The sequence below is a fragment of the Arachis hypogaea genome, chromosome 14 (assembly GCF_003086295.3).
Source record: "Arachis hypogaea cultivar Tifrunner chromosome 14, arahy.Tifrunner.gnm2.J5K5, whole genome shotgun sequence".
Classification (NCBI taxonomy): domain Eukaryota; kingdom Viridiplantae; phylum Streptophyta; class Magnoliopsida; order Fabales; family Fabaceae; genus Arachis; species Arachis hypogaea.
Genome location: NC_092049.1, coordinates 48,922,866 through 48,936,178, shown reverse-complemented (window position 1 = coordinate 48,936,178; position 13,313 = coordinate 48,922,866). Strand labels below are relative to the sequence as shown.

General features: G+C 39.2%; 1 non-coding gene across 1 annotated transcript; it reads left to right on the top strand.

Annotated features, from left to right (window-relative positions):
* The first annotated feature begins 12,499 nt into the window (after positions 1-12,499).
* On the top strand, positions 12,500-12,607 carry LOC112745695 (small nucleolar RNA R71). Its single transcript, XR_003173609.1, has one exon. It is a non-coding gene; the product is annotated as a small nucleolar RNA R71 (small nucleolar RNA).
* The last annotated feature ends 706 nt before the right edge of the window (positions 12,608-13,313 follow it).

Genomic DNA, 13,313 nt, shown 5'->3' with positions numbered 1-13,313 from the left:
TAGCCGGAATGCTGCCCAAATTTTTTGTAAACTGTTTTCATCCTTGTTTTCGTTTGGCATTTCTGAACTCTATTTTACTCTGCTTTACCCAAACCATTTCATGAATGCTATGGCAAACTTTCTTATCCTCTTTGATTTCCTAGTTCATAAAATGCATTTGTGTTTCACTGATTCCAATTTTTGCTTTCTTCATTTCTATTCGAATCAGCATCACCCTGTTTTCCTTGTTCGATTATGAGTACTTCTATTCTTACCTGTGAATCCTTGATATATGGAATTTTTCTATGCCACTTACTTTAACCCGTACTTTACTAACTCACTAATTTTAATTTACTAATTTCTTTTTCAAATTCTAACCATACTAACCCTTTTGATATCTTTTCAGTTTATTTTCACTTTCCTCTAACTTTCTAACCATGGCATATTGTTTATTTTTCCATTTAACATAAATTCAATCACATTTCATTTACTCATTTTCCTTATTCTATTTCCTCCTTGCCACTTTGAGTTTCCTTTGTTTAATAGCCAAATTGCTTTCCTATTTTTATCCATATCCTGATTTTCTGTTTTTCAGGATGTCTGCCTCACAAAGGAATGGAAAAGGCAAGGCTACTGGCAAGCGCAAGAGAGGAGATTCCTCCCAGTCCATCATTGCTCTAATGCACGATTCTTCATGGCGGGAGAAGAACTTCACACAGCAGGAAAAAGCTGACCAGCTGCTCCCTGTGAATGATCCTATAAAATTTGCAAATCGGTACTGTGAGCTAAAGTACCCCGCTTTTGCAAACTCCAGAAATCTATACCTGGAGCGAACTCTGAAGATTCTAGAAGCACTCCAGTAGTACACCACTGAGCAAATCAAGCAAAGGGGCTGGTTCTTTCTGGAAAGAACACTGACAGAGGTCAATTCATCTTGGGAACGGGAATTCTACTGCAACTACTATCTCACTACCCTAGATGCAGTGAACCTGAGAGGAAAACAAATTCTGGTGACTGAGGAGGCCTTAGAGGACATTCTCCGGCTCCCAGCCAAGTCCGATAAGCCTGATGGTTATTCAAAGGCTGAGGAGGACATGCGTCAGATGCAGTTTGATTGGGATGCTGTAAAGGCACGGATAGTTCTCGACCCGACAGTCCCTTGGGAGATGGGTCAGGACACTACCATGCCTAGAGGGATCAAGAGAGCATACTTAAACGATGAGGCTCGGTTTTGGCATCAGATCTTGAGTAATTATGTGATGCCAAGTACTCACGAGACGGAGATCCCGGCTGCTATGATCACCCTCCTTTGGTGTGTGCTGGAGGGTAAGGACCTTTATCTGCCACGTTTCATTCGGCACTATATGGCCAGGGTCCACATCCGAGGCACCATCCCTTTTCCATATCTAGTTACACAGCTTGGCCGTCGAGCTGACGTGCCATGGGAGGCTACCGATGAGAGACCACCAGCGGCAGATTGTAGGAAGATCATTCCGCACAGCCGGAACTTCTTAGCCTTGGGCCACAGACCACTACCATTCACTGCTACTGATGAGTCAGCCCCACTGTTTACTGGACCCTCTTCCTCCACTGCTGCACCACCTACCCCTGCTACCACCATTGCACCTCCACCTACCCCTGCTACCACCACTGCACCTCCACCTGCCACAGAGCCCGTCTATCATCTGGTGCACCGCTTGTTTCGACGACTTGACCAGATAGAGCGTCGCAACAAGCGGCGCTATGAGCACCTAAAGTTGATGAAACGATCCGGTGACATCCCCTCCGAGCCCGACACACCGTCCGAGGCATCTGAGGAGGAGGCGGATGCACCCGAGGCAGAGACCCATCCCCAGGAGGCAGCACCAGCCGCGCCACAGACAGCGGTCCCACATCAAATTGAGGCTGCGGATCTTGAGATCCCGATCCAGTCAGCACCTCCTCCACAGCAGCCAAACCCTCAGCCCACCACCACCACTGAGACTCCAGCTACCATCCCTCCCAGTGATGACACTCCTTCACACCCGGCTTGATTGAGCATCGGGGACGATGCTTCCTTTTAAGTGTGGGGAGGTCGCCATCTCTGGCGTTTATTTTGGTGAACCACTACATGCTTTTTCTTTTATTTTGGATATTTTTTGTATTTTTCTTTTTACTGTTATTTTCTGAGTACTTATACATTGCTTTTATGTATTTTTACTCTATATTCTGCATTTTGCATCTTTAGTTCATATTTTAGCCATTTAGTTTATTTTAGTTATTTAGTTTAGTTTGCAATTCTGATTTATTAGTGGATTAATTAGTATAGTTTACCCTTTTTAGCATAAGATAGTATAGTTTAAAATTGAAAAATATAAAAAGGAAGTAAGCTAGGAAATTGAACATATCAGATTTAAATCCACAAACCTTATATATAGCATTACATGATGTAGTTAAGCTGACAACATTTCATCAAGGAGGAACATTAAAACTTTAAAAGCTACCCTAAATAAATTTTTTATGAGAATAATGGGAATTTTTAACTAAACTTGCATACAATATATAAATGATATATAATGCTTGAGTTAGAGAACACACAGCCTGTGAGTCTTGAGCTTAATTATATGGTTGCATTCAAACCATAATTTCATTTCTGTGTGTTTCATTTCTTTTTATTCTGATGTTCTTTACTTTACTTTAATCTATATGTCCAATTATAGAATATAGAATGTAGATACATACCAAGAGAATGATTGAGGCCATCATTTGATTTCAGCTCACTTACCCCAAATTAGCCTACCTTTTACATCACCCTTGTTAGCCCCCTTGAGCCTTTTAAAACCCCTTTATTCTATTTAGCCAAATTACTAGCCTTAAGCAGAAAAAACAAAAGAAAATCCCAAGTGAATCCTTGGATAGCTTAAGATAGAAAATCATGAATATAGTTAAATGTGGGAAACCTTTTGGGAACATGGATGATAGAAACAAAAGGTAGAGAAGTTAAAAGGAATAAAATAAAATTTAGGAAGCATGCTCATGAGAAAATCTAAGTGATTCAATTACCATGTGCATTAAAAAAAAAAGAGAGTTATTTTTCAGCATCTAAATAAAAGGGGATACAAAAGAAATTCCCCAATGCAAAATAAAAATAATGCATATGGGATAAAAATAAAAAGTGAAACATGAGCATGTAACAATAAGTGGTATAATATGGGAGAATAGGTAAAGAAGTTTTATCTTGCTAAATATGTATGTTAGGTGAGATCTTAGTCTAATTAAGGATTCACTTATTAGCTCACTCAACCCTATACATAAATCCTTACCTTTACCTTGGCCCCATTACAACCTCAATTAAAGACCTCATGACTTTTTGGTATGACTATATTCTATAATTGTTGATTGGTTAGATGAAGAACAAAGTTATAGAAAGTAAGAATAAAAAGAAAAATAGAGTGAATAAACCCAATAAACACTGAGTAACTAGAGAGTAAACACAAAATCCAGTGAGGGTTCTATAACTCATCAACATATATCTGTGCTTATATTTACTAATTGTTTTGCAAGTTTGTACAATGTTTTCTTTCCCATCTCATTTGCTAAAATGCTTTATTATTTAAGGGTTGGCTATATACATATATATACATGACTCCTTGAGAATGTGAATTAACTTGACTACATGTAAGCTTTATATATAAGTGAATAATTTAGAGTTGCATGATGCATCATTCATTTAGGTAGTTGCATTTAAATTAGGTTGCATTGCATGACATTCCATCACTTTAACCTTAATTATTTACCTTGGATTTAGCATGAGGACATGCTAGTGTTAAAGTGTGGGGAGGTTGATAAACCCATATTTCATGAGTTCTTTTATGCTTAATTTGAGTGATTTATACAATCCTTCACCTACTTATTCACATTAATTGCATGGTTTTACTTTCCCTTCCTTATTATGTGATGTAAATGAAAAACATGTTTCCTAAGCATTAAAATTAATTAATTTAATTACCTTTATTTCCATTCGATGCCGTGATTAGTGTGTTGAGTTGATTCAGATTTTCTAAGGCAGAATGACTTAAAGGATGGAAAAGGAAACATACTAAAATGAAAGGAGAAAGCAAAACGGAGCTTTAAGGAAACTGGTATCCACGCGATCGCATGGATGACGCGATCGCGTGCCAGAAGCGAAGATGCGGCGACGCGGCCGCAAGACTGACGCGACCGCGCGCCATAAGCAGAACACATACGACGCGGACGCGTGACTGATGCGACCGCGTGGTAAGGAAAAGCTCCAAATGACGTGACCGCGTGACCCACGCGGATGCGTGACAGAGGCCACGTATCAAAATTTACAGAATACGCCCCCAGTGAATTCTGAAGCCCTTTTTGTCCCAGATCCAAGTACAGACAGCATAGACCAGAGGTTATAAAGTGCGGGAATGCATCCATTCAAACGAGAGCTTGCATATTTTATTTTTCAATGATTTAGATTTAGTTGAGAGGGAGATCTTCTCCTCTCTCTCTCTTAGGATTTAGGATTTCTTCTTGTTTTAAGAGTGACTCTCAATCCAGGTTTTACGTTTCTTTGCTTTAGCTTCCTATTACTTTTATTTATTCCAGCACTTGAATTGATCAGTGAATTTATGAATTTCTTCCATGTTATAGATTGTTATCCGAATTAATAATAATTGAGGTATTTTCAGTTTATGATTGTTCTCTTTGATTCAAGTTACCATTGCTTCCTATCTAAGGATATTTTTATTATTCCAGCAATTTTACTTTTACCCCTTTTGGCCCTGGTTAAGAATTCAGTAACTCAACAGTTATTAAACTCAACATAACTGATAATCGTTATCTTGCTAATTGAGCTGACTTAAGTAATCCCAACGTTTTCTTAGGAAATAAATAGGATTCAAATGTCAATTTAATTAGTCCCCTGACTTTCCTTTGCCCTAGTAAAGGTTGACCAAGTGGAGTTTAGATTCAACTTTCATTATAGTTGAGAGAGATAACTACGTTGGACCCCCAATTTTTCTTACCTTGCCAAAAGTCTACTTTACAGTATTTATTTATTTTAATTGCCATTTACTTTACTTGTCATTTAAATTACTTGCTTCTCATCTTCTAAACCCCGATTACAACCTTTATAGCCAATAATAAGAACATACTTCCTCGCAGTTCCTTGAGAAGACGACCCAAGGTTTGAATACTCGGTTAAAAATTTCTAAAGGGGTTTGTTACTTGTGACACCCAAAACATTTGTATGAAAGGACTTTTGAAGGTTTAGAAACTATACTTGCAACGAGAATTTATCCGCAAATTTCTAGACCACGCAAAAGTTCTCTCATCAGTGACCCTTTTACTCAGCTGGCCCACTTGTGCCTCCAAATTTCTAATGGAGGACCTTGTTTCATTCATGAAACTTAGAGTGGCCTTAGATAGATCAGAGACTATGTTTGCTAAGCTAGATGGATTCTGCTCAGAATTCTCTGTCTGTTGCTGAGTGGATGATGGAAAAGGCTTGCTTTTGCTAAACCTGTTTCTTCCACCATTGTTAAAGCCTTGTTGAGGCTTTTGTTGATCCTTCCATGAGAAATTTGGATGATTTCTCCATGAGGGATTATAGGTATTCCCATAGGGTTCCCCCATGTAGTTCACCTCTGCTATTACAGGGTTCTCAGGATCATAAGCTTCTTCTTCAGAAGATGCCTCTTTAGTACTATTGGACGCAGCTTGCAATCTATTCAGACTCTGAGAAATCATATTGACTTGCTGAGTCAATATTTTGTTCTGAGCCAATGTGGCATTCAGAGCATCAATTTCAACAACTCCCTTCCTCTGAGGCATCTTATTACTCAGAGGATTCCTTTCAGAAGTGTACATGAACTGGTTATTTGCAACCATGTCAATGAGTTCCTGAGCTTCTGTAGGCATTTTCTTTAGGTGATTGGATCCACCTGCAGAATGGTCCAATGATATCTTAGATAATTCAGACAGATCATCATAGAATATATCCAGGATGGTCCATTCTGAAAGCATGTCAGAAGGATACTTTTTGGTCAGTTGTTTGTATCTCTCCCAAGCTTCATAGAGGGATTCACCTTCTTTCTGTCTGAAGGTTTGAACATCCACTCTAAGCTTACTCAGCTTTTGAGGAGGAAAGAACTTGGCTAAGAAAGTCGTGACCAGCTTATCCCAAGAATTCAGGCTATCTTTAGGTTGAGAGTCCAACCATATTCTAGCTCTGTCTCTTACAGCAAACGGGAAAAGCATAAGCCTGTAGACCTCGGAGACAACCCCATTGGTCTTAACATTATCACAGATCTGCAAGAATTCAGTTAAGAACTGAAAAGGATCTTCTGATGGAAGTCCATGAAACTTGCAGTTCTGTTACATCAGAGAAACTAATTGAGGCTTTAGCTCAAAATTGTTTGCTCCAATGGCAGGGATTGAGATGCTTCTTCCATGTAAGTTGGAATTTGGTGCAGTAAAGTCACCAAGCATCTTCCTTGCATTGTTATTATTTTCGGCCATGTCTCCTTTTTTTTTTAAATTTCTGTCAGATTTTCTCCAAAGAGTTGTGCTTTAGCTTCCCTTAGCTTCCTCTTCAAAGTCCTTTCAGGTTCAGGATCGGATTCAACAAGAATGTTCTTATCCTTGTTCTTACTCATATGAAAAATAAGAGAACAGAAAATAATAGGGATCCTCTTTGCCACAGTAGAGAGGTTCCTTTATGTGAGTAGAAGAAAAAAAGAAATTCGAACACAGAAAGAGGGAGAGGGTTCGAATTTTTAAGAAGAAGAGAAGTGTTAGTAGATAAATACATAATTAGAAGGAGGTGAGAGAATAGAATTTTCGAAAATTAAATAAAATAAAATAGAAATATTTTTGTTTTTAAATTAAAATTAAAATTAAAATTTGAAATTTTTTTTTAAAAAAGAAAAAAAGAAATTAAATTAAAAGTCAAAACAATTAGTTAATTAAAAAGGAATTTTGAAAAAGAGGAATATGATTTTCGAAAATTAGAGAAAGAGAGAATTAGTTAGGTAGTTGGTGCGCAGAAATTGTGATTACACTTTGATTATGTGAAATTCATTGCTCTTTCTTTCCCTGGTGATGGCGCCAAAAATATGATGCCAATACCATGGTTCACAACTTCGCACAACTAACCAGCATGTGCACTGGGTCGTCCAAGTAATACCTTACGTGAGTAAGGGTCGAATCCCACGGAGATTGTTGGTATGAAGCAAGCTATAGTCACCTTGTAAATCTCAGTCAGGCGGATATAAAACAGTAATGGAGTTTTCGAAATTAATTAATAAAATAGGGATAGAAATACTTATGTAATTTATTGGTGAGAGTTTCAAATAAGTGAATAGAGATGCTTTCGTTCCTCTGAACCTCTGCTTTCCTACTATCTTCATCCAATCAGTCTTACTCCTTTCCATGGCTGGCTTTATGTGATACATCACCACTATCAATGGCTACTTTCGGTCTACTCTCGGGAAAATAATCTAAATGCCCTGTCACGGCACGGCTAATCGTTTGGAGGCATCACCCTTGTCAATGGTTTCATCTTATCCTCTCAGTGAAAATGGTCAACGCACCCTGTCACGGCACGGCTATTCATCTATCGGTTCTCGATCTTGCTGGAATAGGATTTACTATCCTTTTGCGTCTGTCACTACGCCCAGCAATCGCGAGTTTGAAGCTCTTCACAGTCATTCAATCATTGAATCCTACTCGGAATACCACAGGCAATGTTTAGACTTTCCGGATTTTCTTGAATGCCGCCATCATTCTAGCTTACACCACGAAGATTCCGATTAAGAGATATAAGAGATACTCATTCAATCTAATGTAGAACGGAAGTGGTTGTCAGGCACGCGTTCATAAGGAATGATGATGATTGTCATGTTCATCACATTCAGGTTGAAGTGCGAATGAATATCTTACAAGCGAAATAAGATGAATTGAATAGAAAATAGTAGTACTTTGCATTAATCTTTGAGGAACAGCAGAGCTCCACACCTTAATCTATGGAGTGTAGAAACTCTACCGTTGAAAATACATAAGTGAAAGGTCCAGGCATGGCCGAATGGCCAGCCCCTCTGATCTAAGAACCAGGCATCCAAAGATGATCCTAAGATCCTAAGATGATCAAAAGATGTCTAATACAATAGTAAAAGGTCCTATTTATAATAAACTAGCTACTAGGGTTTACAGAAGTAAGTAATTGATGCATAAATCCACTTCCGGGGCCCACTTGGTGTGTGCTTGGGCTGAGCTTTAACTTTTCACGTGCAGAGGCCATTTGTGGAGTTGAACGCCAGGTTTTGATCCATTTCTGGTGTTCAACTCTGGTTTTTGATCCCTTTCTGTCGCTGAACTCCAGAATTGGGCAGAGAGCTGGCGTTGAACGCCAGTTTGCGTCGTCTAAACTTGGGAAAAGTATGGATTATTATACATTGCTGGAAAGCCCTGGATGTCTACTTTCCAACGCAATTGGAAGCGCGCCATTTCGAGTTCTGTAGCTCCAGAAAATCCACTTTGAGTGCAGGGAGGTCAGAATCCAACAGCATCAGCAGTCCTTCTTCAACCTCTGAATCTGATTTTTGCTCAAGTCCCTCAATTTCAACCAGAAAATACCTGAAATCACAGAAAAATACACAAACTCATAGTAAAGTCCAGAAATGTGAATTTAACATAAAAACTAATAAAAACATCCCTAAAAGTAACTAGATCCTACTAAAAACATACTAAAACCAATGCCAAAAAGCGTATAAATTATCCGCTTATCACAACACCAAACTTAAATTGTTGCTTGTCTCCAAGCAACTGAAAATCAAATAGGATAAAAAGAAGAGAATATACTATAAATTCCAAACTATCAATGAAACAGAGCTTCAATCATATGAGCGGGACTTATAGCTTTTTGCCTCTTGAATAGTTTTGGCATCTCACTTTATCCATTGAAGTTCAGAATGATTGGCATCTATAGGAACTCAGAGTTTAGATAGTGTTATTGACTCTCCTAGTTCAGTATGATGATTCTTGAACACAGCTATTTTATGAGTCTTGGCCGTGGCCCTAAGCACTTTGTTTTCCAGTATAACCACCGGATACATAAATGCCACAGACACATAATTGGGTGAACCTTTTCAGATTGTGACTCAGCTTTGCTAAAGTCCCCAATTAGAGGTGTCCAGGGTTCTTAAGCACACTCTTTTTTTTTTTGCTTTGGACCTTGACTTTAACCGCTCAGTCTCAAGTTTTCACTTGACACCTACACGCCACAAGCACATGGTTAGGGACAGCTTGGTTTAGCCGCTTAGACCAGGATTTTATTCCTTTAGGCCCTCCTATCCACTGATGCTCAAAGCCTTGGGATCCTTTTAATTTGCCCTTGCCTTTTGGTTTTAAGGGTTATTGGCTTTTTGCTCTTGCCTCTTGGTTTTAAGAGCTTTTGGCTTTTTCTGCTTGCTTTTTCTTTTTCTTTCTATTTTTTTTCGCCTATTTTATATTATTATTTTTTTTTCTACAAGCTTTGTTCTTTGCTGCTTTTTCTTGCTTCAAGAATCATTTTTATTATTTTTCAGATTATCAAATAACATGTCTCCTTGTCATCATTCTTTCAAGAGCCAACATATTTAACATTCTTAAACAACAACTTCAAAAGACATATGCACTGTTCAAGCATACATTCAAAAAACAAGAAGCATTGTCACCACATCAATATAATTAAGCTAAGTTCAAGGATAAATTCAAAACTCATGTACTTCTTGTTCTTTTGAATTAAAACATTTTTCATTTAAGAGAGGTGATGGATTCATAGGACATTCATAACTTTAAGACATAGTTACTAACTACTAATGATCATGTAATGAAGACACAAACATAGATAAGCACATAACATAGAAAACGAAAAACAGAAGAAATAAGAACAAGGAATGAATCCACCTTAGTGATGGTGGCGTTTCCTTCTTGAGGAACCAATGATGTCCTTGAGCTCTTCTATGTCTCTTCCTTGCCTTTGTGGCTTGATTCCTAGTGATTTTTGGTATTTCTATCCTCAGTTGCTTCCAATAACTATGTGGAGGGAAGTGCATCCCCTGAGGTATCTCAGGGATCTCTTGATTTGCAGCCACATGTTCTACCACTGAGCTATAGATCCTTTACATAATTGTTTTACCACACTAAACTTAGAATGTTGCTCGCCCTCGAGCAAAAGAAGAAGGGATAGATGAAGAAGAAGATGTGGAAAAAAAACTAGGATTTTGAGGAAGGAAGGTGGGGATCATGTGGTGTCTACAGATCCTGAGATGATCCTGTGAGGTCCACAGATCTTGAGGTGTCAAGGCATTTACATCCCTGCACCAATTTAGGCATGAAAAATGCCCTTGCACACAACTCTGGGCGTTCAGCGCCAGGTTGGTGCCCATTTTGGGCGTTCAATGCCCATTTGTTGCCTATTTCTGGCGTTGAACGCCAGAACCATGCTTGTTCTGGGCGTTCAGCGCCAGCTCCTCTCCAGGGTGCAATTCTGGCGTTCAGTGCCCAGATGATGCCCATTTTGGGCGTTCAGCGCCCAGATACTGCCCATTTTGGGCGTTCAGCGCCAGAACCATGCTCTGTTCTGGCATTGAACGCCAGGCAGATGCTTCCTCCAGGGTGTGATTTTTCTTCTGCTGTTTTTGATTCCGTTTTCAATTTTTATATTTATTTTGTGACTCCACATGATCATGAACCTAATAAAACATGAAAAACAATGAAAATTAGATAAATAAACATTGGGTTGCCTCCCAACAAGCGCTTCTTTAATGTCAATAGCTTGACAGTGGGCTCTCATGGAGCTTCACGGATGTGCAGAGCTTTGTTGAGACCTCCCAACACCAAACTCAGAGTTTGGATATGGGGGTTTGACACCAAACTTAGAGTTTGGTTGTGGCCTCCCAACACCAAACTTAGAGTTTAACTGTAGGGGCTTTGATTGACTCTGCTTTGAGAGAAGCTTTTTATGCTTCCTCTCCGTGGATGGAGAGAGAGATCCTTGAGTTGTAAACATAAGGTTGTCCTTATTTAATTGAAGGATCAATTCTCCTCTATCCACATCAATCACAGCTCTTGCTGTGGCCAGGAAAGGTCTTCCTAGGATGATGGATTCATCCTCTTCCTTTCCAGTATCCAAGACTATGAAATCAGCAGGGATGTAAAGGCCTTCAACCTTTACTAACACGTCCTCTACTTGTCCATAAGCCTGTTTTCTTGAATCGTCTGCCATCTCTAATGAGGTTTTAGCAGCTTGCACCCCACAGATTCCCAGTTTCTCTATTACAGAGTGGGGCATGAGGTTTATCCCTGAACCAAGGTCACATAAAGCCTTAAAGATCATGGTGCCTATAGTACAAGGTATTATGAACTTTCCAGGATCCTGTCTCTTCTGAGGCAATGTCAGTTGATCCAGATCACTTAGTTCATTGATGAACAAGGGAGGTTCAACTTCCCAAGTATCAATGCCAAATAATTTGGCATTTAGCTTCATGATTGCACCAAGAAACTTGGCAGTTTGCTCTTCAGTAACATCCTCATTCTCTTCAGAAGAGGAATACTCATCAGAGCTCATGAATGGCATAAGGAGGTTCAATGGAATCTCTATGGTCTCTAGATGAGTCTCAGATTCCTTTGGTTCCTCAGAGGGAAGCTCCTTATTGATCACTGGACGTCCCAGGAGGTCTTCCTCCTTGGGATTCATGTCCTCCTCTCCCTCATTGGGTTCGGCCATTTTGGTTATGTCAATGGCCTTGCACTCTCCTTTTGGATTTTCTTCTGTATTGCTTGGGAGAGTGCTAGGAGGGATTTCAGTGATCCTTTTACTCAGCTGGCCCACTTGTGCTTCCAAATTTCTAATGGAAGACCTTGTTTCATTCATAAAACTTACAGTGGCCTTGGATAGATCAGAGACTAAGTTTGCTAAATTAGAGCTACTTTGTTCAGAGTTCTCTGTCTGTTGCTGAGTGGATGATGAAAAAGGTTTATTATTGTTAAACCTGTTTCTTCCACCATTATTAAAGCCTTGTTGAGGCCTTTGATCCTTCCATGAGAGATTTGGATGATTTCTCCATGATGGATTATAGGTGTTCCCATAAGATTCACCTAAGTAATTCACCTCTGCTATTGCAGGGTTTTCAGGATCATAAGCTTCTTCTGCATAAGAAGCCTCTTGAGTACTGTTGGATGCAGCTTGCATTCCATTCAGACTCTGAGAAATCATATTGACTTGCTGAGTCAATATTTTGTTCTGAGCCAATATGGCATTCAGAGTATCAACTTCAAGAACTCCCTTCTTCATAGGCGTCCCATTACTCACAGGATTCCTCTCAGAAGTGTACATGAACTAGTTATTAGCAACCATGTCAATGAGTTCCTGAGCTTCTGCAGGCATTTTCTTTAGGTGAATGGATCCACCTGCAGAAGTATCCAATGACATCTTTGATAGCTCAGATAAACCATCATAGAATATATCCAAGATGGTCCATTCTGAAAGCATGTCAGAAGGACACTTTTTGGTCAGCTGCTTGTATCTTTCCCAAGCTTCATAGAGGGATTCACCTTCTTTCTGTCTGAAGGTTTGAACATCAGCTCTAAGCTTGCTCAGCTTTTGAGGAGGAAAGAACTTGGCTAAGAAAGTCATGACCAGCTTATCCAAGAGTTCAGGCTATCTTTGGGTTGAGAGTCTAACCACACTCTAGCTCTGTCTCTTACTGCAAAAGGGAAAAGCATGAGCCTGTAGACTTCAGGATCTACTCCATTAGTCTTAACAGTATCACAGACCTGCAAGAATTCAGTTAAGAACTGAAAAGGATCTTCAGATGGAAGTCCATAAAACTTGCAGTTCTGCTGCATCAGAGAAACTAGCTGAGGTTTCAGCTCAAAATTGTTTGCTCCAATGGTAGGAATAGAGATGCTTCTTCCATGTAAATTGGAATTAGGTGCAGTAAAGTCACCAAGCATTCTCCTTGCATTATTGTTGTTGGGTTCGGCTGCCATGTCATTTACTTGTTCGAAATTTTCAATAAGGTTGTCTCTGGATTGTTGTAATTTAGCTTCTCTTAATTTTCTCTTCAGAGTCCTTTCAGGTTCTGGATCAGCTTCAATAAGAATGCCTTTTTCTCTATCTTTGCTCATAAGAAAGAGAAGAGAAAAAGAAAAGAAGAGGAATCCTCTATGTCACAGTAAAGAGGTTCCTTATTGTTAGTAGAAGAAAAGAAGAAGAGAAAAATCTGAACTTAGAAAGAGAGAGAGAGAGGGTTCGGATTTTTGGTGGGTGAGGGAAAGATGTTAGTAGATGAATAAAT